Consider the following 26,717-nt stretch of genomic DNA (forward strand, 5'->3'; position numbering starts at 1 on the left):
CCAAAAATCCTCAGAGCCTGCGGGTTGGGGAATGGAGTAAAGGGAACAGCTTATAAGATGCCTTTGCATGACTATGGCTAGTAGCTTAGTTTCTCAGTTATGCAAATGGCTTTGGTTCTTCCAAGACCCCAAGAAAATGGGAGGGGTTTTGACCATGGAATGGTGCAGAAAGAGCATACAGAGCCTACACAAGGTTCTGTGAATGGTCAGGACTGGTTACCATGCCCACTGCATCACAAGACGCAGTCAGGGATTTAAAAATAGGCAGCAGACATTTTAGCTAGAATCTCAATGCGGTTTTGAGAAGAGAAGAGGAGATCCACGTGGTTTTCAGTGAGGGCAGAGGAGAACTCCATGCAGGTTTGTAAGGGAAAAGGGAGAACCATACATGATCCAGTGCAACATGGCACATGTTTTCCCGGACTGTTATACAGAGGCTGATGACATTGTATTCCAGATCCCGAGGAGAGTGCTGACAGATAAGGGATGGGGAACTTCTGGCATGTTTTTGGCTTCTAGCCTTTTGGGGAGCAAGGGAAGTGCTGGGTCCCATGGGAGAACAGGGCTCTGAGCTGAAGTGCTCACTGACCTCCCCAGCTTGGAATATTATAAATAAAAACCTGTTTTCCTCAACACTAGTAGTTGGGTTTTACACCAAGGCGTCACGTGAAAGAACCCCCCTTTCTCTGTGACAGTTCCACTTATTTATGCATTCATTGGTTGATTCTTGTATGTTCCCTTACTGGTGATCAAACCCACAACCTTGGCATGTGGAGATTATGCTCTAACCAATTGAGTTATCCAATCAGGCCTCATCTATTTCTTATGTCAGCACTAATGAAGATAGTTTGGGGGAAAACTGAGACCCAATTTTACAGTGTGATTACGTGAGAAATTTATAATTCCATGACAGAAATAGATTGAGATAAAGACAGTTAGGGAGAGATCAGGATCTAATTAATGATACATGTGCTCATTCAGTCTCTTGTCAGCCTGCGTTTACAATTACTCAATCATTCCTGTAGGTAGAAAAGTCTTGAAATGGAGGTCATCTATGCAGAAAAGGAATGTCCTGGGATGAATCTCTTTAATACCTGGGACTCCACTGGTTACAAATAACAGAAACTAATTTGAGGTAACTTAAGCAGAAGGGGGGGATTTTGTTTTAAAAGTGTTACAGAGTGAAAGAGGGTTCTTTCACATGGCACCTTGGTGTAAAACCCAACTACTAGTGTTGAGGAAAACAGGTCTTTATTTACAGTATTCCAACTTGGGGAGGGCAGTGAGTACTTCAGCTCAGAGCCCTGTTCTCCCATGGGACCCAGCACTTCCCTTGCTCCCCAAAAGGCTAGAAGTCAAAAACATGCCCAGAAGTTCCCCACCCCTTATCTATCAGCTGTCTCCTTCAGGATCTGGGATATGATGTCATCAGCCTCCGTATAACAGTCCAGGAAAAAACATGTGCCATGTTGCACTGGATCACGCATGGTTCTCCCTTTTGTAAGAAATGCTCACAATAAATACTGGGACACAGGACTTGAGCAGCAAAGCAAGACGTTTATTCATGAGTCTGCAGAGTCAGGCGCACCCTCAGCCAGGAGAATGTGCGTGCAAAGTAGACAAAGCTGGTTTTATAGTAAAGTGCCCCACCCTAAAGTGAAATTCCCACTCTAAAGTGAAATTGATTAGCTCCCCCACCCCTTTCCTTCTCCCCTGTTTCTCCATTATTGGTTACTCCGGAGCTACAATCTAATGCAATCATCTAAATGCCCTTGTTGTGAGTTGTAAATATGCTAATATTGTCAACTCCCTTCTCAGAGATCCTCTAATTACATTTGCCCTTTGTTACTAATGACTTTCTACTGGTTTGGGAGTCACTATGTCCTTGTTTCTTACACTTTGCCCTTTCAAAGCTGCATGGTATTCTCCCTTCTCAAAACCACATGGAGTACTCTCACCTTCCCTAAAAATGTCTGCTATCTACTTTTTAAACCCCTGACTGCACCTTTGATGAACTGGGTGTGGTAACCAGTTCTGACCATTCATAGAACCTAGTACAGGCTCTGTGTGCTCTTTCTGTACCATTCCATGGTCCAAAAACCCCTCCCATCTTCTTGGGGCCTTGGAAGTATCAAAGCCATTTGTGTAACAAAGACACTAGCCACCAGCCACAGGCATGTGAAGGCATCTTAAAAGCTGTCTCCTTTCCCCATCCCCCAACCCACAGGCTCTGGGGATTTTTGGACACCCCCATTCTGTAACAAAGGTAAGGGACCCTCTCATAAAATCCTTTGGCTTGAACAGGAATCAAGGAATGGAAGTCCATTGCAGGTCTCTGTGTTGGCCTTCACATGCTTGTTCACTCCTCTTTCTGTAGACTGGTTTCCAGCGCTGCTTATTCCCTATATTGGAAAGCATGGTCACAGTCAAATCCTGGGGGTTTGTTTTCTCTATTTAGGAGGGAGCCACATTGAAGTAGAAATCTTTTGATTGCATATCCAGTTTCTTCTGAGAAGGGGTGTAGTGGCTCAGTTTGGGACAGGTATACATTCTTGGTACAAGCAAGAATGGTGTGGAAAAGCAGTCCCATTGTATAAAATGGCTGTCGGGAGTCCTGCTGCTCTGGCCATGTGGATTGCAATGGGATTAGGGTGCAGGTAGGGCATTTTCAGGGCTGTGTAAATGGGTTAGAGCTGGGTATACTACAAGATCCCTTTCCTGCCACATAGAAAGAGACACCTTTTTTTTTTCTCATGCATTTAAAGATTCCCCACCTAAGATGATCTAACTGTATCATACAAATATAATTTGTATACAGTATACATCTCTTCTTACTGTAAGATACCCCAAAGTCATGTTCTGCCACTGCATTCAAAAGTGTTTTTTTAAAAAGATGTTATTTATTTATTTTTAGAAAGAGGGGAAGGGAGGGAGAAAGAGAGGTAGAGAAACATCAATGTGCAGCTGCCTCTCACATGCCCCCAACTGGGGACCTGGCCCACAACTCAGGCATGTGCCCTGACTGGGAATTGAACCGGTGGCCGTTCAGTTTGCAGGCCAGCACTCAATCTGCTGAGTCACACCAGCCAGGGCTTATGAAGATATTATTTAGAATTATGCACAATATTTCTGGGAGAATTCCATTCTTATCGACTAAATGTGATATTTCACTATCTTGCAACCCATGGACTATTTAAAGATAGACACTTCTTACACATCTGGTCCAAAATGGTTGAGGAAAAATTGGAATAACCTCAATAAGAACCTCCCACTTAGAAAACAGAAAGAAGAAGAGCCACCATCCGTAATAAGTTCAGAGCTCATGACTTCTACTGTTGCTAAATTACAGAATCCCAGATTCTCATGTGTATTAATTGGTCATCTCACTACTGGCAGTGGAGGGAGTTGATCTGGCTGTCTCGGGTTTTGATGCTGAATTGCCCTTGTCTGGTGCCTTTGAGGAGAGGTACTTGATAAAATGAGGTATCTTCAAAGCAATCTATTTTCTGTTGGTGCAAATACTTGGGCTTTGGGACTGCTTCAGAAACTGAGAATTGTGGGCCCTTCTTCACTAGGCCTGAGTTTTTAATTTCTTTTTCTTTTCCCTTTTCTTTTTCTGGCAATCCAACGCCCTTAGATTATCAGTTTAATTTCCAGGGCCACATTTTCTAATATCCACCACCAGAAAGTAAGGAAAAACAGACAATGGTACAATATTGTTGTCTCCTTTGGCCAAAGGAACCCATTAAGGGGAAATCTGTCTTCTGGCCCCAATTTGGGTCTGATGATTGTTGGGTTTGTCAAGCCCTGGTCTTATATGTGAGTGATCAGGCATCAGCTTTTTAAAAATTGTTTATTTGTTTCTTTTTGGAGAGAGGGGAAAGGAAAAAGAGGGGAGGAGAAACATCACTGTGTGGTTGCCTCTCACTGGTGCAACCTGGTCATGTGCCCTGACTGGGAATCAAACCAGCGACACTTGGTTCGCAGGCCAATACTCAATCCACTGAGCCACAGCAGCCAGGGCCAGGCATCAGCTTTTAAGCAAGAGAGGGAATATACTCTCTGCTGATCATCACCGACCAGCAGATCTGCAGGTCTCTTCCCTGTAAAAGAGAAAGAAGATAAAACCTGGGACCTTCTGTCCTGTCTCCCACTGCCTTATAGCCCTGGCCAGCCGGCGGCCAACTGGGCAGAGGCACCAGGACAGACAGTACAGATGGATCAGGCCAGGGACACCTAACAGATGCTCAATCAGCAGAGCAACAGCAGAAATTTACTCTAAATTAAGAAAGGAATTAAAGCAATACAAACAGGACCTTGAGAATTTCCTCAAAGAAACTGCTTGCAGCGTTTCTTTCCACCCCAGGTAACTTCTAGCAATTCAATTTGCATCTGAATACTTCCTGCTAGAGCTGCAAGGAGGGGCAATGTTAGGTTTGCTAACCAAGCAGCCATCTAATCCCCTAAAAAGCTAAGTAGGTCCTGAGAACCATAGGATTATTAACTTGCTACAGGTTACAGAACCAGCAGGATGTCAGCCTATCCACCACAGAGAGGAGGAAAAAAAAAAGTGACACTTTTAAAACTCAGGCCGCTTTTCTTAAAACTGGTACAAGCGGCAGTGGTAGCGGCTTGGCTGCCAATCAACACCACCTCTAAGGTTGTAACTGGAGGGTCCTCAACCTACTCACTGCTTCAGCAGGGGGGACATGCCTATATATTAATAAAGAGTGCTGTTACACATGGATGGAACTAATGTCCATTCTAGACATCCTCTTCAGTGGGAAAGGAAGAGGAATAATCAGATGGGCTACTATAATAATATGGAAAAGCAAGCATCCTCCTGGTCAGGGAATTGTCCCAGCCAAACAAAAGTTTCCCAATATGGATCCTAAATGGGATAATAATAGGCAGGAGGATAGGGCCCAGAGGAGAGACTTTAGGAATCTCCTTGTCAGGGGAATCAAGAAGTCCATTCCCCTGAACACAGAATGTCTCCAAGGCATTCAAAATACAGCAAGAAAGAGATGAGGCTCCATCTGTGTTCCTACAGAGGTTCAGGGACCAGATGAGAAAGTATTCTTGTCTAGATCCAGAGGATGTGAGGCTCTACTATTTCTCTTCTAAAATTCTAGGTCAGAAGGGATTGCGTGTGTCTAAGGAGAAACTGCAATTTGCAGAACAAAAGATAAAATATTTAGGCCATCTAATAAGTGCAGGAAAGAGAAAAATTACCCCTAAGAGGATAGCCGCTATTACTACTCTCCCCCTACCTCGGACTAAGCAAAAATTAAGGAAATTTTTTAGGGCTAACAGGGTATTGCAGGCTCTGGATAGAGTCATATGCTCTGAAAACCAGACTATTGTATTCAAAACTGTTAGAACAAGAACCAGATCCTCTTCAGTGGACTACTGAGGGGATAAATATGGTTAATGACCTAAAACAAGCTCTAGTAACCTCCCCAGTTTTAGGCCTTCCTTCCTTAGAGAAACCTCTCCACCTCTTTGTCAAGGTGGATCAGGGCATGGCACTTGGGGTTCTGCTTCAGGAGTGGGCTGGAAAGAAACAACCTATTGCCTAACTCTCCAAACTCCTTGATACAGTTTCTCGAGGGTGGCCAGAATGCATCCAGATGGTGGCTGCTACAGCTTTGTTAGTAGAAGAAATCAGAAATTAACCTTTGGGGGGCCTCTCACTGTAACCTCCTCTCATCAAGTCAGAACAATTCAAAACCAGAAGGCAGGGCAGTGGTTAACCAACTCCAGAATTCTTAAGTATGAGGCTGTCCTCCTAGAAAAGGATGATTTTTCTCTCTCTCAAAGGCCAAATTTGAACCCTGCTAGCTTCCTTTGGGCAGAAGAAGAGAGGACTCAGGAGGCTTTAGAGCATAACTGCCTTGATGTCATAGAATACCAGACTAAGGTCAGACCAGATTTGAGAGAAAAGCCCTTACAGGGTGGACAGTCCCTTTTCATTGATGGCTCTTCTGAGTAATCAATAGGAAAAGGCATAATGGATATGCCATTATTGATGGGGATTCTCAAGCACTTTCTGAGGGAGGGAGGCTGCCTAATAATTGGTCTGCACAGACATGTGAACTCTATGCTTTATGGCAGGCATTGAAATTACTAAAGGACCAGAAAGGAACCATCTATACAGACTCTAAGTATGCCTACGGGGTAGCCCATACCTTCGGAAAAATTTGACTAGAACGAGGACTAATAAGTAGCAGGGGGAAAGAACTAGTACATGAAAAACTAGTCAAGTCGGTCCTGGATGGCCTCCTACTCCCTGCAGAAGTTGCTATAGTCCACATCAATGGACATCAGACTGGGAGATCATATGAAGCTAGAGGAAATAGGCTGGCTGATAATGCAGCAAAGCAGGCTGCATTAAGAGGGAGAAAGTAAAGTCCTCTACCTGGTTCTGTGCCCCCCCCCCCCCATGTCAATAGCTCCTACCTTTTCCTTGGAGGAAATAAGGAGATTAACTCAGATAGGAGCCTGGAAAGATGCAACGGGGAAGTGGAAACTCCCAGATGGGAGAGAGATGCTTGAATAAGCAGGTCCTCAGGGAAATTATGATAACACTGCATCAAGGCAGCCTTTGGGGACCTCAGGCCCTCTGTGACACAGTCCTCGGACAATATGGGGGATTTGGAATTAACTCTATAGCTAAGCAGATCTGCCATGGATGCCTCATATGCCAGAAGGTAAACAAACAAGCAGTACAAAAGGTACAGACTTGGGGAAGGCCACCAGGACTCAGGCCCTTCCAGAGCATTCAGGTTGATTTTACTGAAATGCCAAAGGTGGGTCATCAAAAATTTCTCTTAGTTATAGTAGATCATTTCTCCGAGTGGGTAGAAGCCTTTCCATTTCCATCAGCCATAGCAAGCAAGGTGGTTAAAATAATCCTTGAACAAATTATCCCCAGATTTGACTTAGTTGAAAATATTGACTCAGATAATGGGAATCATTTTACCTCCCAAGTGCTAAAGGGCGTATGAATTGTCTAGACATCAAATGGGAATATCTTACCCCCTGGCAACCTCCTTCCTCAGGCCGAGTAGAACACATGAACCAAACCCTAAAGAAACAACTAACTAAATTGATCTTGGAGACCAAGTTACCATGGAGCAAGTGTCTTCCATTGGCTCTCCTCAGGATCAGGACAGCTCCTAGGAAGGCTATTGGGATATTACCCTACGCGTTCCTATATGGGCTCCCTTACCTAGGAAAGAGGACTGAGCTATCCACCCTTGAAACCAAAGATCAGTTCTTAAAGAAATATATATTGGCTATTTCATCTACCCTTGCCTCTCTCAAAGTGAAAGATCTCCTTGTCCAGACCCCATTGCTCGAGTTCCCAGTTCACTGCTTCCAGCCTGGCAATGAGGTCCTGATCAAGTCCTAGAAAGAAGAAAAACTTCAGCCCACGTGGGAAGGACCATTCCAGGTGCTCCTGACCACTAAGACTGCCATGAGAACTGCTGAAAAGGGGTGGACTCATTACACTAAAGGGACCCCTAGAAGAAAAGGCAGAGGCTAAGTGGGAAGTAACCTCAGAGCAGGGAAGGGACCCTCTGAAGTAAAGTCTCAGGAAAAAGTCATGCCCCCTAGGTGGGGGTGGGGGTCCTTTATAATGCTCTGCTGGATAACAGTCTCCTTCCAGGGCACTCTGGGCTGGATCAGGTCAATAACCCTAATTATTAATGTAACTGAAAGTACAAATCCTCAAACTCTGAAGTTTGATGCATGCCAAGTTTGGCTTGTGGAGACCTTACTTATCAATGCTGGCTGTCATCTCAGGAGAAATATCTCTGTCCCTATCTAGAAAATAATGGAATCCTTACATATTTAGGCCTGTGTCCTACCTGGGAAGATATCTGGTGGACAACAAAATCCGGTGGGCAAACGGCCACTCCCCCTGAGCAAGTAAAACTGCTTCTGCCTAAAATAACTTTAAGCAAAGGAGCTCCTCCCCCAAACTGCCAGCCTCTCCAGTGCAACCCTCTTCTTCTAACACTTAACCAGCCACAGGCCTTAAGGCAGGAACCCCATGTGGTTACCAGAGTTTATGGCTTAGGAGTGGATGTATCTGGCATAGATCCAGTAGGGTGGCTAGGTCTTCACTTAGTGACAACTCCTCCTTCCCTAGAAAATCTAACTTGCCCCAGCCAGACCTCAGAAACACCTCAGAAAAGACCCCAGAATGATCCAGCCAAGGTAAAAGTTTTCGAGGTATTAGATCTCAGACAAACCTTAGAGATAGAGACTGGGTACGGGGATGCAAATGCTTGGGTAGAATGGGTCAAATTTACCATTAAATCCCTGAATAAAAGCAACTGTTATGCCTTTACCACAGGGAGACCCCAGGCCCAGGTCGTACCATTTCCACTAGGCTGGGACTCTGACCCTTCAGGAATGGCCTGTATGCTCGCTCTCTACCAGGATGAGAATGCAGGGGAAATGAGACTTGCAGAAGCTTGTCTCTCCATTTTCCCTCTATAAGGAGTAATGGGACTCAATCCCTCCCTTCATACTCAGTGGGGCCCATGAATTACTCTTCTTGTCTCTCTAGGTGGGAAGCGAATTCTGGTACCCTTGTGGGAGAACTCCTAACATGCACTCATATCAGAAATGTGAGCCACCTTCACAGCAGGGCAGGCAACTACATTCCCCTTCGAGTCCCCAGAGCAGATGTCTGGTGGTATTGTGGGCAGAGGAGTCTCTGGAAAATCCTACCTGATAGGTGGAGTGGAACATGTGCCCTGGTTCAATTGGCTATCCCACTTACCCTAGCATTTCCAAAACCGATCCAGACTGCTCCTGCTAGGAAAAAGAGGTCAATGGCGCCTAGTGGATCCTTCAATCCTCATATCTATATTGATGCCATTGGGGTCACTAGAGGAGTTCCAGATGAGTTTAAAGCTAGAAATCAGATAGCAGCAGGGTTTGAGTCAGTGCTCTTCTGGTGGTCGACCATTAATAAAAATGTTGATTGGATAAATTATATTTATTATAACCAGCAGAGGTTTATCAATTATACTAGGAATGCTATAGAAGGAATTGCTCAACAATTAGATGCCACCAATTGAGTGGCTTGGGAGAACAGGATGGCACTGGATATGATGTTGGCAGAAAAGGGAGGTGTATGTGTAATGCTCGGGGGGCAGTGTTGCACCTTTATCCCTAATAATACAGCCCCTGGTGGATCTATCACTAAGGCTTTGCAGGGACTAACTACCTTAGCAAATGAGCTAGTGGAAAACTCAGGTATTGACAATCCCATAACAGGATGGTTAGAAAATTGGTTTGGCAACTGGAAAGGAATGATCTCATCAGCTCTTGTATCCCTCGTAGTGGTAGCAGGCATCCTCACAGCTTTAGGATGTTGTATTATCCCCTGCCTCAGAGGTTTAGGTCAGTGACTAATTGAGACTGCACTAACTGAACAAATGCCAGCAACTTTTCATAGTCTCCTCCTCCTAGAGGCCAAAGGTGTTAGAAACAAGGACATAGTGACTCCCAAACCAGTAAAAAGTCATTAGTAACAAAGGGCAAATGTAATTAGAGGATCTCTGAGAAGGGAGCTGACAGCGCTGGCATATCTACAAACCACAGAAGGGGCAATTAGATAACCGTGTTAGATTGTAACTCCGGAGTAACCAGTAATGGAGAAATGGGGAGAAGGAGAGGGGAGGGGGAGCTAATTGCATTAGGGCGGGGAAGCTAATCACTCTCACTTTAGGGCAAAGAAGATAATCACTTTAGGGTGGCAATTTTAGGGTGGAGAAAATAATCACTTTAGGGTGGCAGTTTCAGGGTGGGGAAGCTAAGACTATAAAACCAGTTTCCTTTGTCTACTTGGCGCGCACATTCTCCTGGCTGTGAGGGTGTGCCCGTGCCCGGCTCTGCAGACTCGTGAATAAAGGCCTCATTTTACTGCTCAAGTGCTGTGTCCCAGTTTTTATTGTGAGCGTTTCTCACAAAGGGAATCCTAACTATGAGGAAGAAAGTCGAGAAATCCTCCTTACATTTAAAGGGATAAATGGTTTGAGTAGTCAATTTCCCAAGAGAAGACAGGGAGAATTGTAAGAAACAAGGACATAGTGACTCCCAAACCAGTAGAAAACCATTAGTAACAAAGGACAAATGTAATTAGAGGGTCTTAAGGGACATCCTGAAAGGGGAAAGATAGTAATCACCAGACAAAGGGAAAATGGGAGAAGGGAGTTGACAATAGTAACATATTTACAAATCGCAAAAGGGGCATCCTGAAGGGGGAAAGATAGTCATCACCAGACAAAGGGAAATTGAGAGAAAGGAGTTGACAGTAGTAACATATTTACAAATCACGATAGGGGCATTTAGATAATCCGTTAGATTGTAACTCCAGAGTAACAAGTAATGGAGAAATGGGGAGAAGGAGAGGGGAGGGGGAGCTAATCACATTACTATAAAACCAGTTTTCTTCATCTACTTGGGGCGCACATTCTCCTGGCTGAGGGTGCACCCAACTCTGCAGACTTGTGAATGAATGCCTTGCTTTGCTGCTCAAGTCCTGTGTCCTGGTTTTTATTGTGAGCATTTCTCACAACTGGAGGAAGATTGTCATCACCAAACAGAGAAATGGGAAGATGTAGCTAGATAACTGCAAATAAGTTGGAGAGAGACCTATAACTAGATTACCCTTAATTAATCACACCCTTAGTTAAGTAGTTAATCATGTTAGATTGTGAACTCGGATTAACCAGTAATGGAGAAATGGGGGAGAAGGAGAGGGGAGGGAGAGCTAATTGAGTTAGGGAGGGGGAGCTAATTGCATTAAAATAAAACTTGTCTACTTTGCGTGCGCATGCCCCTGGCTGACTGTGCACCTGACTCTGTAGACTAGTGGATAAACACCTCGCTTTGCTGCTGAAGTCCTGTGTCCCGGTGTTTTATTGTGAGCATTTGTAACAAGGTCCAGAACCAAAGTTTTGTTCGACAACTGAGACATTTTTTCCATGAACAAGTTGGGTTGAAAACTGAATTGTTCAAGATGGGAGGTGTTTGAGAATTGAGGTTTGATTGCACATTCCTTAGAAACCAGGGACAGCCCCCTGCAACTTTTCCTCCTGTAACCAAGCAATGCGGGGCCTGTGTACGTGGCACTTTGGTTCGTGACCCAACAATTAGTGTTGAGAAAAACAGGTTTTTATTTACATGGGTGAAACCTCAGGGGATGTGTGGTGGGGGGCTGGGAGCACTCCAGCTCGGAGTACTGTTCTCCCACGAAACCCAGCACTTCCCTTGTTCCCCACCAGGCTATAAGCAAAAAAAAAAAAAAAAAAAGCCCAATAGTTTCCCATATTTTTATCTTAAGGCAGCTGCGCAAATAGTTCTCCAGTCCCTCTGAAAGGTACACTTGTGGGTTTCAAAGTTGCCATCCTCTCTCAGCAGCTCTCTCCTTCAGGATCTGGTGTACATTGTACTCAGCCTCCATGTAATAATCCAGGAAAAGACGTATGTTGCAGTGGATCATGGTGGACTCCAGGAAAGGCACAAGTCCCAAGAGAGTGGACTCTCCATATGTCCTGAGTCCCAAGAGTCCAGATAAAGACCAGGTCTGTGAGGCTGCAGGTCAGCATCTTGCAAGGCAGAGTCCTTGGTGGCTTTGGAGTCAGCTAGAGCGGGCACAATCAGAGCAGCAGCATGCCGTTCTCTCCCCCATGGCTGCCCATTCCTCACTACAGCTCGGCATGGCTGCCATCTCTCCCATGGCGGACCAACTCTCCCACAAACTGCCTAGCTGCAACATCATGGCTCTCTCCCATGGCTGCCTGCCCTTATTTTAAATTATGACCTGGAGCTTTCATTGTGACTCCCTACTTGGCTCCTCTGACTATGAGCTACCTGTGACAGTTTCCTGTACCTTCTACCTCCTCTTGGCTGCCATCTTTAGTCAGAGCAAGAGTGGCTCAGTGACGCAGGGGCCTCCGCCTCCCTGCCTCTCATGCAGACCCTAAAGAAGCTCCTCTGGACAGTTCAGGAGTCATTGAATGCTTTCAGAGTCACCCAGGCCTTTTTGCCCCAGGCAGTAGCCCAGCTATTAACTACCTATCAACTTGTCATAGTTATGCAAAATATCTTAAGCCACAGCATCTGCTTTCTCCCTCCCCCACCAACCATAGGCTGCAGGGGAACATGTCTTTTTGGGGGACCTCTCACTCTGCACTCTGTTTCATTCCCAGTGGCTGTGACTCTGAAAGATTAGTCCTGGACAAAGAATGAGAGAGTGTCATGAACAAATTTTGCTTTGGGTCAGCATTTGGATTTCAGGTTCTCAGCTGCCGTGGCCAAGCAAACTGGGCTGGCTGTCCTTTATAGAAAAGGTGAGTGTGTCATCCTTTGGTCACCATCTCCCTTTCTACATCCCTCTCTCCCTTCTTCCCTCTTCAACTATCTCTTTTAAAGAAGACTTACTGAGTTCCTACTGAGTGTAATGCTCTGTGTTAGGAATAGAATGGTGTACACAAGAACAAAGACATTGTTCTTATCTTCATAGAGTTTAAAGTTTATTGTGGGGGGTGGGGAAGGAGTCAATGAATCACATATTATAATGATGAAAAGTGCTATGATGGGAAGTGTTGGGGTGCTATTTTAGAGCCAAGCAGTGACACCTAACCTGGACATAGGAGGGTCAGGAAAGACCTTTAGTAACTTAAAAATTGAGGTCTTGTAACAGAGTGAAATGCTCATTCTCTCTGACTCCGTCTTGTTCAAACCTGCTGTGTTCTTGCATATAGATAGATATGCTAATTATAAGAGGAATTCTGTTGTGGCTTGAGTTTTTACAAATACAGCCCCTTGCTGGAAGGTTCCTCTTCAGAAGATAGGGGGAAATATGTACAAAAATAATGATTGTTTTTCAAAGGTTTACAGGAGCCACAGACCAGGCTCAGATCAGCTGGAGTCAACCTATCAGGAACAAAGAGATTTAGTGATTTCTTCCTCAGACCCCTGCTGATACCCTGATGTCTGTGGTTGTCCGTCACCTCTTGCTCTTCCCATTTTCCCTTTCCTTGACATGAAAGAAGGCTGAACTCTACCTTCTGAAGCTGGATTTGAAGCACCATTATGTTTCCCATATTCTCGGTTGGTGCCTTCTTTATCATTAAACCTTTTCTTACTCCAAATTCTGATGTTTTGAGTTTGGTCTTTCAAAGTGTCAGACCCACGGACTTTGGACCAGTGAATTGGAACAGTGAATAGTTAACCAGGGGGATTTAGATTTTGTGGTGATGGTGATGAATGTGGAGTAAAAAGAATTTAGGTAGCAAATGTCTAACAGATGTCAGCTTTGTCTCCCTTCTGCTGAGATCTAGTTAGGATGAACTCCAGATTCCACATCCTGCAGAAGTTCAAAGTTTACCTCAAGATCTCTGACGCTGGCTCTTGGGTTTATGCCTGCCATCCCTGTAAAAACTGCCCTTTCCTTAATTGCTACAAAAACTCACAAAAAATTAATTTAGTCATGAACTTAACTTTCTGCAGCATTTAGGGGTTGTCATAAGGGGTCTGTGCCTACCGCTTGGCCAAATTCAGCACAAAAACAAATTAGAAATTTTGTTTTTGAAAGTCTTTTGTTTACCCCACCACAGGGGTTTCTCACTCTGCCTTTACCCCTTGAATGGCCCAAATCTTCACCTTGTTCTCTCATCCCACCCCTTGCATTCCTTCTCAACACTTCCTCTCAAGAGAATCCTCAACATTCCTCTCATTGCTCATGAGCTCAGGGTCTCACCTTTCACTAGTGGTGCCCCAGATTCCGATGGTGGGATAGCGAAGCACAAAGACTGGCTGTGGAGGAGGAATTCTGAGTTATTCTTGTTGTTCCAGGTTGATCCCATAGATCTCAAGCGTAGGGATGGCTATAATATTAGGTAACCATTTAAATAAATTATTTCTGTTATGCTACTATTACTGCTGTGTTACTACTACAATTACTGCCACTGCTACTCTTCCTCCTATTTCTTGTTACTGAGCACTTATTGGATAAATAATCTTGCATCTATCATTTCATATTATAATCACAATCATGCCATTAAGTAGATATTAACTCCATTTTACAGTTAAGGAAATCAAGGCTTAAAGAGTTTAAGTAACTTGAAGTCACTCAGCTAATGTGACTTTTACATTTAATCACCATAATAGAATAGACACAATTACAAAGTGCCTTGTGATGTTTCTTGGCTTTAATTATAAAATGAGTCAGGCTGTGTTCCTTTGTATATAGTGATAAATAGTGCTATTCATATTGTAACACAGTCTGTAACTGAAAATATGTATGTTACTTTAAAAAAAGGAAAAGTAGCCCTGGTTGGTGTGGCTCAGTGGATTGAGTGCTGCACTGTGAACCAAAGGGTTGCCGATTCAATTCCCAGTCAGGGCACATGCCTGGGTTGTGGGCCAGGTCCCCCACATTGGGGGCATGTGAGAGACAACCGTCCGTCGTCAGCAGCCGTCCGTCTCGAGAGACGATGGTGTAGCTTCTTAAGAGTCTATCTGCACTGCCGAGAATGGCTGTGCAGTCTGACTCGGGAGTGACACGGTATCTGTCTCCTCCCGTGTTGAATCGACATCTTGTGATGACGCTGGAGTGTCCTCTCCAGTGAAGCTGAAGCTACAGAGCCTGGGCAGGGTAATATGGAGGGTCTGCTGTTGCCCATGCAGCAGACCCCCCCTCTCTTCGCAGCTGAAGGGTCCAAGGGAAAGACGGAGTCAATACAGCTTGGTTTCAGGTGCGCCGCAGGAGTTGCCGGTGTTGACTACAACGTCAAACCGCCTTAGGGACTCCGGCTCCGGATTTTCTGTCGGGGTTTACTCCCTTAGCCTTTCCCCTGAAGAGGTATGCCGCAGGGCAGCGGAGGTTTTTTGGAGTCAGAGTTTTCCTTCTCTGATGTGCCCTGACTGGAAGATCGAACCAGCGACACTTAGCTCGCAGGCCGATGCTCAATCCACTGAGCCAAACCAGCCAGGGTAGAGAGGCAACCACACATTGATGTTTATCTCCCCCCCCTTCTCCTCTCTCTAGAAAAAATAAATAAATAAAAATTAAAAAAAAATAGAAAATTATTTTCAAATGTGTAATTCAAGTCAATGAGAAACTATATTTGAAAATTCCATTTTCATTTATGAAACATCTAGAGAGTAAAGCATACTTGCAACAGTTGAATTGTGCTCTGTATCACTTTTCTGAAGGATTTCACAGTTGCACTTATGGAAATGATTCACATTGAAATAATATTTGCATAAGAAATGGCTTGTGATTAATTGCATATTACTTTAGTGGTCATCTGTGACAGCAAAAAATAAGCTGTTTTTACTTATTCCTTGCTTCTTAGTTAAACAATTGCAATCTTGCCAAATCTCTAATATATTTTGGGACCACATGTACAGATTTCTGCATTTGTCCTATTACTTCCTGTCTCCAAACTGGTAACTGAGAATCACTCCAGTTAAACTTTTCCACATTGTTTTCTCTGAACTATGATTCAAAATGTTTCACATACTCCCATAGCCCTGCAGTTTTTAGCTTCTAAAAATATGGAATTGAAATGCAGGATTTTCATGAGTTGGTGGGGAAAAGGTGAGATTTATAATCAGAAAGCCAGTGTTTGCATGTTGGTTCTAACATTTCCCAACTCTATGACTTACCAGCATCAGGTTCCCTTTCTGTCAGATGGGGTTGCTAAGAAAATTTGGAGGTCCGGGGAAATATGGAAGTTTCTAGAGATGGAGCGAAGGGAATGGATGAGATAGATGAAAATACCTTTCATAGATGGCTTTAAAAAAATTCATTGTTAGGTTTTGTGATGTATCTATTTGATAGATTTGGTTCTAGAATTTTGATTTTCACTGCATCACAGTATTTGTCCATTCTCCTGTTGATGGGATTTTAGATTGCTTCCAATTAAAAAAATACATTTTTTATGCTCACTTAAAGACATTTTTTCATTGCTTTTAGAGAGAAAGGAAGGGAGAGAGCAAAACATTGGTGCGAGAGAGAAGCGCCAATTGTTTGCCTCCAGAGCGTGCCCAGACTGGGGATAGTACACGCCTTGATGGGACATCGAACCCTCACCTTCTTGTTACAAGACAATGCTCTAACAAACTGAGCCACACTGGCCTAGATCAAGAAAAAAATTTTTAAATAAACACTTTTGACACATTCTGCACATGTTTAGCTGTCCCATATGCAGTTATATTTAATTGGAAAATGCTGGATCATGGGGAATGGGCATCTCCAACTAGACTAGATATTACCAAATTGTTCTCCAAAATCAATGGATGTACTGATTTACTTTTTCCAGTAGCCCATGAAACTTCCTATTGCTCAAAATTTTCATCAAAATCTGGTATTTTTCAGACATTAATTTTTGCCAATTTGATGAGTATGAAATATTATGTAGTTGTTTTTATTTGCAATGTTCTAAATACTCGTAAATTGTATGTATATTTTAATATGTGTTTTAGCCATTTGTATTTCCTCCTATAATGCAAGAATTATTTATTTTTAAAATATGATTGGTAGGTTTTGTCTCTATATTATGGATGTTGATTTTTTGTCAATTTCTGTCTTTTCTTTATTTTACTGGTGTAATCTTTGGGTAGAGGACATTTTTATTTCTAATTATTAGCTAACTTTATCCAATTGTTTGGTAATTTTGATGTTTATATTTTTTCAAAGAAATTGCTTACTATTTTGATGCCATAAATATATATTCTGTTTTCTTCTAAACATTTCACAATTTTGCTCCTCACTTTGAACTCATTTTTATGAATGATGTCATGATTTAATTGTATGTTTTCCATAGGGATAACAATTTTCTCATTAACTTGTTGAATTGTCTATATTATCCTTACTGATCAGTAAGGCATTCTCTGTTATATAGAATATATATATATATATTTATATATCTATCTCCAGTATAATATATTGAATATACACACAAATATATACATGTATATGTTGTGTATGCATATTTATATAAATATATAGATATTTCTGAGAAATCTGTTTTGTTCCATTTATTAGTTTGCCTTATACAACTGAAATGACAGGTGATCTTGAGTAGTTCCTTAAATCCTCTGAAACTAACCAGAGACTGACCCTTGACCCTACTATACACTCATTTTGATACATCAGCATATTAAAAGACCCACTTGTAAATCTAATGAATATTCTGTGGAGGTCTTCCCCTGGGATGTCCACTAAGATCCCTGCCTATAGAAAGTAGATGAGACCCTCAGGACAAAGGCCAATATCTTGTGCTCTGCTTTGAGCACACCTGCACTCCCATCCCTTTCCTGAGGCCTGTACTTTGCTTATTCTATCTTAAGTTCCAAATCCATGGTAAGCACTCACTAACTATTGATAATTTTAATTGATTATTATAGTTTTCAAATAAGTTCTGACAACTGACATGGTAATTCCTCTTCTTTATTTTCTTTCAATTCTTTTAGCTACTTGTGTTCCTTTACTCTTGCATATGAATTTTAGATTCAAACATCAAATCATACCCTGTTATATTTTAAGATTTTTATCATAATAAGCTAAATTTATATATTATGTTGGGGACAACTGAAATCCTTATATTTAACCTTTTCACTGATGACCATACTACATTTTTCTATTTGTTTTGTTTTCTTTGGGGTTTTAAAAATTATTATTATTGGTTTTCATAATTTAATTTTCAATCCCCAGATATACTTCATTTTTGTTGATCTTTTGGAAGAGATCATCTATGTCTTTTTTATCTTCACCCAAGGACATTTTTTACATTGTTTTTAGAGAGAGAGGAAGGAAGGGGGAGGAGAGAGAGAGGGAGAGAGGGAGAGAGAAACTGAAACACTGAATGGTTGCCTTGTTGAACACACCCCTACTGGAGATTGAACCCACAACCTGGGTACATGCCCTGACCAGAACTTGAACCCATGACTTTTGGTCTAGGGGATGATGCTACAATCAACTGAACCACACCAACCAGAGCTCTTTTGAGTTTTTAAATAACATTTTATGATTTCCCTATAAAGATCTTTTATATCTTTTGTTAGATTAATTCCTGAATACCTTACAGGGCTTTTTTATTTTGTTTTTGTTTTTTTATAAATAGTGTGTATTTAAAAAAATAACATTTTAAATTAATTATTGCAGATAATGAGCAATAATTGCTTTTTGTACACTGACCTTAAAATCAGAAAACTTGTTGAATGTTTTTATTATTTCTGGGGGTTTATCTGTAGATATTGTTGGATTTTTCTAAACAGTCAGCTACATTATTTTCAGGTAATAATAGTTTTGTTTGTGGTGTTACAGTATAGGCTAGTGTATCCAGTACGATGTGAAATAGATGAAATGATATTGGGCATGGTTCTCTTGTTGGTGGAAGGAGAATGCTTCTGCCTCTTCATGATTTATTATAACTTATGAGTGTTTGAAATGTCTTTTCTGCATCTGTTTAGATGATCATGTGGTTTTCCTTCTTTATGTTGTTAATGTTATAAGTTGCATTAATAGCCTTTCAATTTTCAAATAGATGGGCTTTGTAAAAAAGATATTCATAGTTACTGATTTCTATTCTAATTACATTGAGAATATACAAATTGCACTTGTATAACACTAATTTTTTGTTATTTGCCAAGACTTACTTTATTTCCTAGTGTATGGTCCATTTTCAGAAATGACCCATATGAGCTTGAGAAGAATGTATATATACTAATTTGCCGGAAGGTGTAGGGAGTGGGTTACTGTATATTTTAATTATATCAAGCTATTAATAATCTTCTTGAAGTCTGTGTCTTTGTTAATATTTTATCTGTTTGAGCTATCAATTAATGGGAGAAATGAGTTACTGATTCCCTGTTTGACATTCAGTTGTTCAATTACTCCTTATAACATTGTCAGTTTTTCTTTATATACACATATATTTTAAATTATATTTTATTGATTATGCTATTAGAGTTGTCCCAATTTTTCCTCTTTTGTCTCCCTCTGCCTAGCACCCCCCACTACCTCAGGCAATCTCCACACCATTGTTCATGTCCATGGGTCATGCATATAGGTTCTTTGGCTACTCCATTTCCTATACTGTACTTTACATCCCCATGGCTCTTCTGTAACTACCTATTTGTACTTCTTAATCCCCTCACCTCTTCACTCATTCACCCACACCTCCCTCCCATCTGGCAACCATCAAAATGCTCTTCATAACCGTGATTCTGTCTCTGTTCTTCTTGTTTACTTAGTTTGTTCTTTAGATTCAATAGTTGATAGATTTGTATTTTTCGCCATTTTATTGTTCATAGTTTTGATCTTCTTTTTCTTAAATAAGTCCCTTTAACATTTCATATAATAATGGTTTGATGATGAACTACTTTAGTTTTTTCTTGTTTGGGAAGCTCTTTATTTGCCATTTGCTGGGTAGAGCAATCTTGGCTGTAAGACCATGCTTTTCATGACTTCGAATATTTCTTGCCAATCCCTTCTAGCCTGCAAAGTTTCTTTTGAGACATCACCTGATAGTCTAATGGGAACTCCCCTATAGGTAACTAACTGCTTTTCCCTTGCTTCATTTAAGAGTCTCTCTTTATCTTTAACCTTTGGCATTTTAATTATGATGTGTCTTGGAATGGGGCTCTTTGTATCCATCTCTGTGGTTCCTGGACTTGTATGTCTATTTCTTTCACCAAATTAGGGAAGTTTTCTTTCATTATTCTTTTAAATAGATTTTCAATTTCTTGCTCTTTCTCTTCTCCTTCTGGCACCCTATAATGCAAATGTTGGACCTCTTGAAGTAGTCTCAGAGGCTGCTTATACTATCCTCATTTTTTTGGATTCTTTCATCTTCCTGTTGTTCTGATTTGTTGTTTTTTGCTTCCTTATGTTCCAAATTATTGATTTGATTCTCAGCTTCATCCTCTCTACTTCTGTTTCTCTGTAAATTGTTCTTTGTTCATTTCTGACTGAAACTTTTTTATGCTGTTGAGGTCCCCGCTAAGTTCCTTGAGTGTCCTTATAACCAGTGTTTTGAACTCTGCATCTTAAAAATTGCTTATCTCCATTTTGTTTGGCTCTTTTTCTGGAGTCTTGATCTGTTCTTTCATTTTGGGCCATGTTTCTTTGTCTCTTCATTTTGGCAGCTTCCCTGTGTTTGTTTCTATGTATTAGGTAGAACTGTTTTGACTCCTTGTCTTGGTAGTGTGGCCTAATGTAGTAAGTGTCCTCCAGGGTCCAGTGGCACAGCCTCCCCTATCATCCAAGCTGGGCACTTGACTTGTGCTCTTCATGTGGGCTGAGTACACCCTCCTCTTGCAGTTGAACCTTGATTGCCATTGATGGGTAAATGGGAGGGATTTACCCAGGCGAGTCAGCTGCAAAGACTGGTTGTGAACACTAACCACCAACCTCCACCCTCTGTGGAGGATCAGCTGTGCAGGGGCAGGGTGGTGATGCTCCATTGTTGTCTATAGCTTTCCACTGGGTGCACAGGCTCTTGGGTACCCAGGTGATGCAGGAGAAGGTCAGTCCCTATCTGTATTCTGCTAGGGGCCACTCTGAATGAGCTTAAAGCAATTGAAATGGCTGCTAGTTGTGCCAGGCATGGAGATTCTCAGGCAAAGCCAAACTGTAAAACAAGACTGGCTGCTGCTAGTGCCAGTCCTGGGGCCACTTAGCAAGAGGTATGGGGGCCAGGGGCTCACTGAGGTAGGCTGTCGCTTGTTTGAGAGAGTTTAGGAAGTTGTGAAGCATGAGGCAAAACCAACCATGCATGTGAAAAAGTGACTGTTAACAGCTCTGTGGGCCCACACGTTGGGTGGGATGGAATCTCAGGGGATCTCCAGGTTGGGGCAAACACTGTTAGCCAGGTTGATGGAGTCTCAGATATAGCACCTGCCCTCCTGCTCTGTGCCTCTCTTGGAGGAGGGTTCAGAAAAGGAACAGTGGCCTCTGCCCTCCTTTCTTTGTGGGAGAAAGCTGTCCCCCGGCTCTTGCTTTTATGCCAGACACTTCAGTTGTTTCCTGCGTATCACCGATGTCTTTCAAAATGCTACCCCAGTGCGGGAGCTCAGAGGGAGTGAGTCTGAGTAAGTCCGTGTATGGGTTCTTCAAGAGGAACTGCTTGGCATTCCAGAAGTTTCTTCCCCTGACTCAAGCCCCACTGGGTTTGGCAGTCAGAATTGATGAGGACTTATCTCCCTGGCAATGGAATCCTGGGCTGGGGTCCTGGTAGGGGGCAGGGACTCTACAGTCCTGAGATATCCCTCTCAAATTTTCATTTTCCACTTGTGGATGTGGGACTAGCCCATTCCGTGTCTCTGCCCAACCTTCTAGTCTAGATGGATGTGGTTTCTTTAATTACATAATTGTCAAACTTCCATTCAACTCGATTTCTGACAGTTCTGAGTGATGGTTATTCTATAGTTTAGTTGTAATTTTGTGTGGTTGTTCGAGTGGGCTAGCTGTGTTTACCTATGCCTCCATTTTGACCAGAAGTCTCATTATCCTTTTTGTATTTTGAGGTAATGTTATTAGGGCATACACGTTTAGAATTTTGATTTTTTGATTTTATATCCTTACATAGGAATGCCCTTTTTCCTTAGGGATGCTTTCTTCCTTAAATTTTGTTTGGCCTGATATTAAAATATAGCTCTACTATATATTTTATATGGTTAGTATTTGACCCTTTTTCATCATTTTACTATCAAGCTTTCAGGCTAATGTGTTAAGTCTTTTAAATGACATATGAGTATAGCAGGATTAAAAAAAAGTACTCAGTCAGAAAATCTTTGCCTTTTACTTGAACCGTTTAGTCCATTTATATTGATTGAAATTAGTGATATAACATATTTAATTGAGTATAAAATACCATGAACTGTAAATACATCACGACTTCATGTACTGCTAAAAAAGAAAGAATATGCTTCCAACTGTAACTATTTAATGTCTGCAATTGTAAGACACATTCTGTTATCAGGGACATCAAATGTGAAAAATGAATTTTGAAATATGACTAAAAAAATTATCCATTTTACACTCCTTATGTTGGCAGTGGTCCAGAAGTTCGACAGTGTATCTCCTGGGAAAGCTATGAAGAAATAAGTACTCTTATATATTCTGGGGAGAGTACAGAATGGCAAAATCCCTGTGATGAGAAACTTGGTAATTTCAAGACCAATTACAGATTGATTTACTCCAGTTATGCCACCAGTAGGAATTTAACCTAAAAAAAAGTATTAGCAAAGATTTACAAAATGACAAATAGGCCATATTAATTAAAGTACGATTTGCAATAGCAAAATACTGAAAGCAAACAAAGTGTTCATCAATAGTGTCCTTGTTGATTCACTCTGATACATCTAACTAATGGAGTTATATAAAGCTTAAGATAATAATATGGAAGAGACCTGCATTTATATCAATATCTACAACTTTATCTGTATCTGTATTAAATATATTTCATTTAGTGGTTTGCCCATGGAATCATGCAAGTTTTTTACATTAAAAAGTTAAGTAAAAAACAAAAGAAGAACCACCTAAAAATTAATAACAAGTAGAAACAAATAACCCTAACTGATACCGGCGGCGGCAGCCGTCCGTCTCGAGAGACGATGGTGTAGCTTCTTAAGAGTCTGTCTGCACCGCCGAGAATGGCTGTGCAGTCCGACTCGGGAGTGACATGGTATCTGTCTCCTCCCGTGTTGAATCGACATCATGCGATGACGCTGAAGCTACAGAGCCTGGGCAGGGTAATATGGAGGGTCTGCTGTTGCCCATGCAGCAGACCCCCCCTCTCTTCGCAGCTGAAGGGTCCAAGGGAAAGACGGAGTCAATACAGCTTGGGTTCAGGTGCACCGCAGGAGTTGCCGGTGTTGACTACAACGTCAAACCGCCTTAGGGACTCCGGCTCCGGATTTTCTGTCGGGGTTTACTCCCTTAGCCTTTCCCCTGAAGAGGTATGCCGCAAGGCAGCGGAGGTTTTTTGGAGTCTAAGTTTTCCTTCTCTGATGTACCCTGACTGGAAGATCGAACCAGCGACACTTAGCTCGCAGGCCGACGCTCAATCCACTGAGCTAAACCAGCCAGGGCAGATACCAAGTTGTTAGTATAACTACATAGAAAAAAAAATACCTTAAGTAACTTTAAATAATAGTATTTTGACTCTATATCTTGAATGGGATATATCTTAAAGGCAAAAAGAAGCACAAAACAGTTTTTTAAAATAAATTCATTAATCTTATTTTTAGTAATATCATTGGTGGCATTATTTTAAAAGTATAGACATGAATATTATATATTTTATATATATGAGTATGTATGTATGTAAAACTTAAGTAATTATGGTGACATTCATTAAGAACCAAGGTTTATAGTACATACAAGAAAACTAGAATATAAATATAAAAGAATTTAAATAAATCCCTATAATCTTTAAAATAAATTGGGAATATCAATATGAAATAATAGTTAAGTATTTTATTTCTAAAAATATTCATATTTCTTAGCTCTTGTTCACTGAAAGCTCTAGAAGCAATGGCAATCCAGCAGCAATGAGCATCTCTGGTGTCCTGTCTGAATTCTCTAAATACCATTTCACAATAAGAGAAACCAGAGCTCCTTTGAGAAATTACTGATTCCAGGTCTGGAGCAAGAAAAACACTATATAAGCCTAGGACATTCTGCTTTGCCAGAAAGCAAGGAAACATTCAAAGACTACTGCTGTATTATTAAAAGCACATGGCAAACTAGCCAAAGATGGGACTCGAGAGTTAAAAATAATAATGTCTTCAATAAATTGGTATGCATCAAATAGATAAATTTATAAGTTTAATATGAAATTAAAAGTAAAAATTATTTATCATTTTTGGAACATACTAGGGCACCAACTTGTTATTTTAAAAATGGATGAATAATAGCATATTAATCTTTTATATTGTCTTTCCTGTGTTACATATATTTCACGGAAAGCAAATTGTTGAAAAAGAGTTCTTCATGGAAGAACCCCAGCTAACTCACATAGGGAAATCATATAAGTCCCTGCCCCCAAATTGCTTTACTAATAAAATAATGGATTTAAGCATTGCTCATCAATGGCTATTAACACAATTATGTGTTCAACTGATTGGAAATTTTACAAAGGATGAATCAGACTATCATCACCTGACCCAAAGATCAATTTTTACTTCTTTAAAAGTGGAACAATCAGCCCTGGTTGATGTGGCTCAGTGGATTGAACACTGGCCTGCAAACCAAAGGGTCACCAGTTCGATTCCCAGTTGGGGCACATGCTTGGGTTGTGGGCCAGGTGGGGGCATGAGAGAAGGCAACCACACATTGATGTTTCTCTCACTCTCTTTCTCTCTCCCCTCTTCTCCCTCTAAGAAAATAAATAAATAAACTGTTTACAAAAAGAAACAATCAGATATTTACCTGGCAGGGAGATACAATGATCATGAAGGTGGTTTTCCCAAGGGAAGGCTTATCTCCATTGCACTATGGGTGTGCTGACCCCTGAAATTTCCCCAAATGTGGGAAACTTGACTGCATAATTTGGAGTAGTAGGGGACTGTGTTCATGCTCTCCCTGACTTAAAAAAAAAGTGGGACAATAGACATCATATACGCTTTTTTTTTTTTTTTTTTGAGATTTTATGCTTTGACTGGTGTGGCTCAGTTAACGAGTGTTTTCCTGAAAAAGGAAAGGTCTCTGGTTAGATATCCCATCAGGCCACATGCCTGGGTTGCATTTCAGTACGAGGTGTAGAAGAGGCAACCCATCGATGCTTCTCTCATTTAATTAAAAAATTTTTTTTGTACAATATTTAAACTTCAACCAAAAAAAAAAAAATTGAAAAGCGATCCGAGGAAAAGGCAGGGAGAGAGAGAGGGAGAAAAACATAGATTGACTGCTTTCCGTAGGTGCTCTGACTGGGGACTGAACCGGCAACCCAGGCATGTACCCTGACCAGGAATTAATTGGCGACCTTTCATTTTGTGGGACGACGCCCAACCAGCTGAGCCACACTGGTCAGGGCAGACATTATGTGCCTTTTGATGAGATGAAGCAAAAAGTAGACCGTATCACCTATGAAGTCGTCGTCGGCAGCCGTCCGTCTCGAGAGACGATGGTGTAGCTTCTTAAGAGTCTATCTGCACCGCCGAGAATGGTTGTGCAGTCCGACTCGGGAGTGACACGGTATCTGTCTCCTCCCGTGTTGAATCGACATCTTACGATGACGCTGGAGTGTCCTCTCCAGTGAAGCTGAAGCTACAGAGCCTGGGCAGGGTGATATGGAGGGTCTGCTGTTGCCCATGCAGCAGACCCCCCCTCTCTTCGCAGCCGAAGGGTCCAAGGGAAAGATGGAGTCAATACAGCTTGGTTTCAGGTGCGCCGCAGGAGTTGCCGGTGTTGACTACAACGTCAAACCGCCTTAGGGACTCCGGCTCCGGATTTTCTGTCGGGGTTTACTCCCTTAGCCTTTCCCCTGAAGAGGTATGCCGCAAGGCAGCGGAGGTTTTTTGGAGTCAGAGTTTTCCTTCTCTGCACCTATGAAGTATTTTTGGGAAAAGAAAAGAATAAAAACCATTTACTCTAAATCTGGTTAAACCTTTAGATCTAACTAGAGCTCATATGAAATACATGTTAATTGATACCACATGAATGCAATTAGCTAAATCCAGAAAATAAGAAATCCTATAGGTTTCTCCAACAAACAAATGGCAATAAAAATAACAACAGAAAGAATGGGGGAACTGTGATAGGTATAGAGATATAAAAGACATCAATAGAATGTAATGTGTGCACCTTTTTAGGTCCTGATTTGAACAAACCAACTCTCTGAAAAAAGTTTTAAGGCATTTAGGGAAAATTGAATACTACTGTTACTTTAACTAATGATATGGCTTATGTTTTAAAAAGTCCTTGTCTGTTAGTGTTATTGGTGTTCTATTCTGGAATATTGACAGATAAAGTAATATGATGCCTGTGTTTGCTTTAAAACAATTTGGCAAATTTTTAAAAATGTTTGGGGAATTAGATGAAAACAATGGCAAAATCAGATTATTGTTGAAGCCAGGAAATATTACACATGAATTCATTATATCATGCTCTCTAAAAATAAGCATGTTAGAACTGATGGAATTTAATTTTAATTTTTTTGTACAATATGTAAACTTCAACTGAAAAATACATAAAAAACATGTTGCTCCTTTAAAAAGAATTTCATTCTACCTTATTCTGTCCTTTTCCTTTCTTCTGATTTTCTTTTTTTCTGATAGAGGTTTCTTTATTCCATTTGTCTCCATCAATTGGTTTTGAAGAATTCTATTTTCTTTCTTTTACTAGCTCATATTTGAACATGGATACTTAATAAAATCTAATGTTACTTAATAACCCTACATGCCAGCTGCTAAACAATACAAGGTTCTGGGAATGCTTTAACTCCAATTTTTGCTTGTTATTATTGTCAGCTGGTGAGCTCCATCTATTTTTAACTTTTGTTATTTGTTGTTAATGTATTAGACAATCAATGTTTGGTTTAGATTTACTTACATGTCTATGAAATTTTTTTTTTTTTTTAGGGAGGGAAAAGGTTTAGAGGTAAGAGGGAAGCTCCTGGTCCACCTTGAGGGCCTGTAGAAGCAAGAAAAGGGGGAAAGGTGGAAAAGGG

General features: G+C 41.3%; 1 non-coding gene across 1 annotated transcript; it reads left to right on the forward strand.

Moving 5' to 3' along the window:
• Window positions 1-24,470: 24,470 nt before the first annotated feature.
• Window positions 24,471-24,635, forward strand: LOC150004369 (U1 spliceosomal RNA). The gene has a single exon (XR_016512581.1). It is a non-coding gene; the product is annotated as a U1 spliceosomal RNA (small nuclear RNA).
• Window positions 24,636-26,717: the final 2,082 nt, after the last annotated feature.

Source organism: Furipterus horrens, unplaced genomic scaffold (genome assembly GCF_987537825.1).
Source record: "Furipterus horrens unplaced genomic scaffold, mFurHor1.1.pri manual_scaffold_7, whole genome shotgun sequence".
NCBI lineage: Eukaryota > Metazoa > Chordata > Mammalia > Chiroptera > Furipteridae > Furipterus > Furipterus horrens.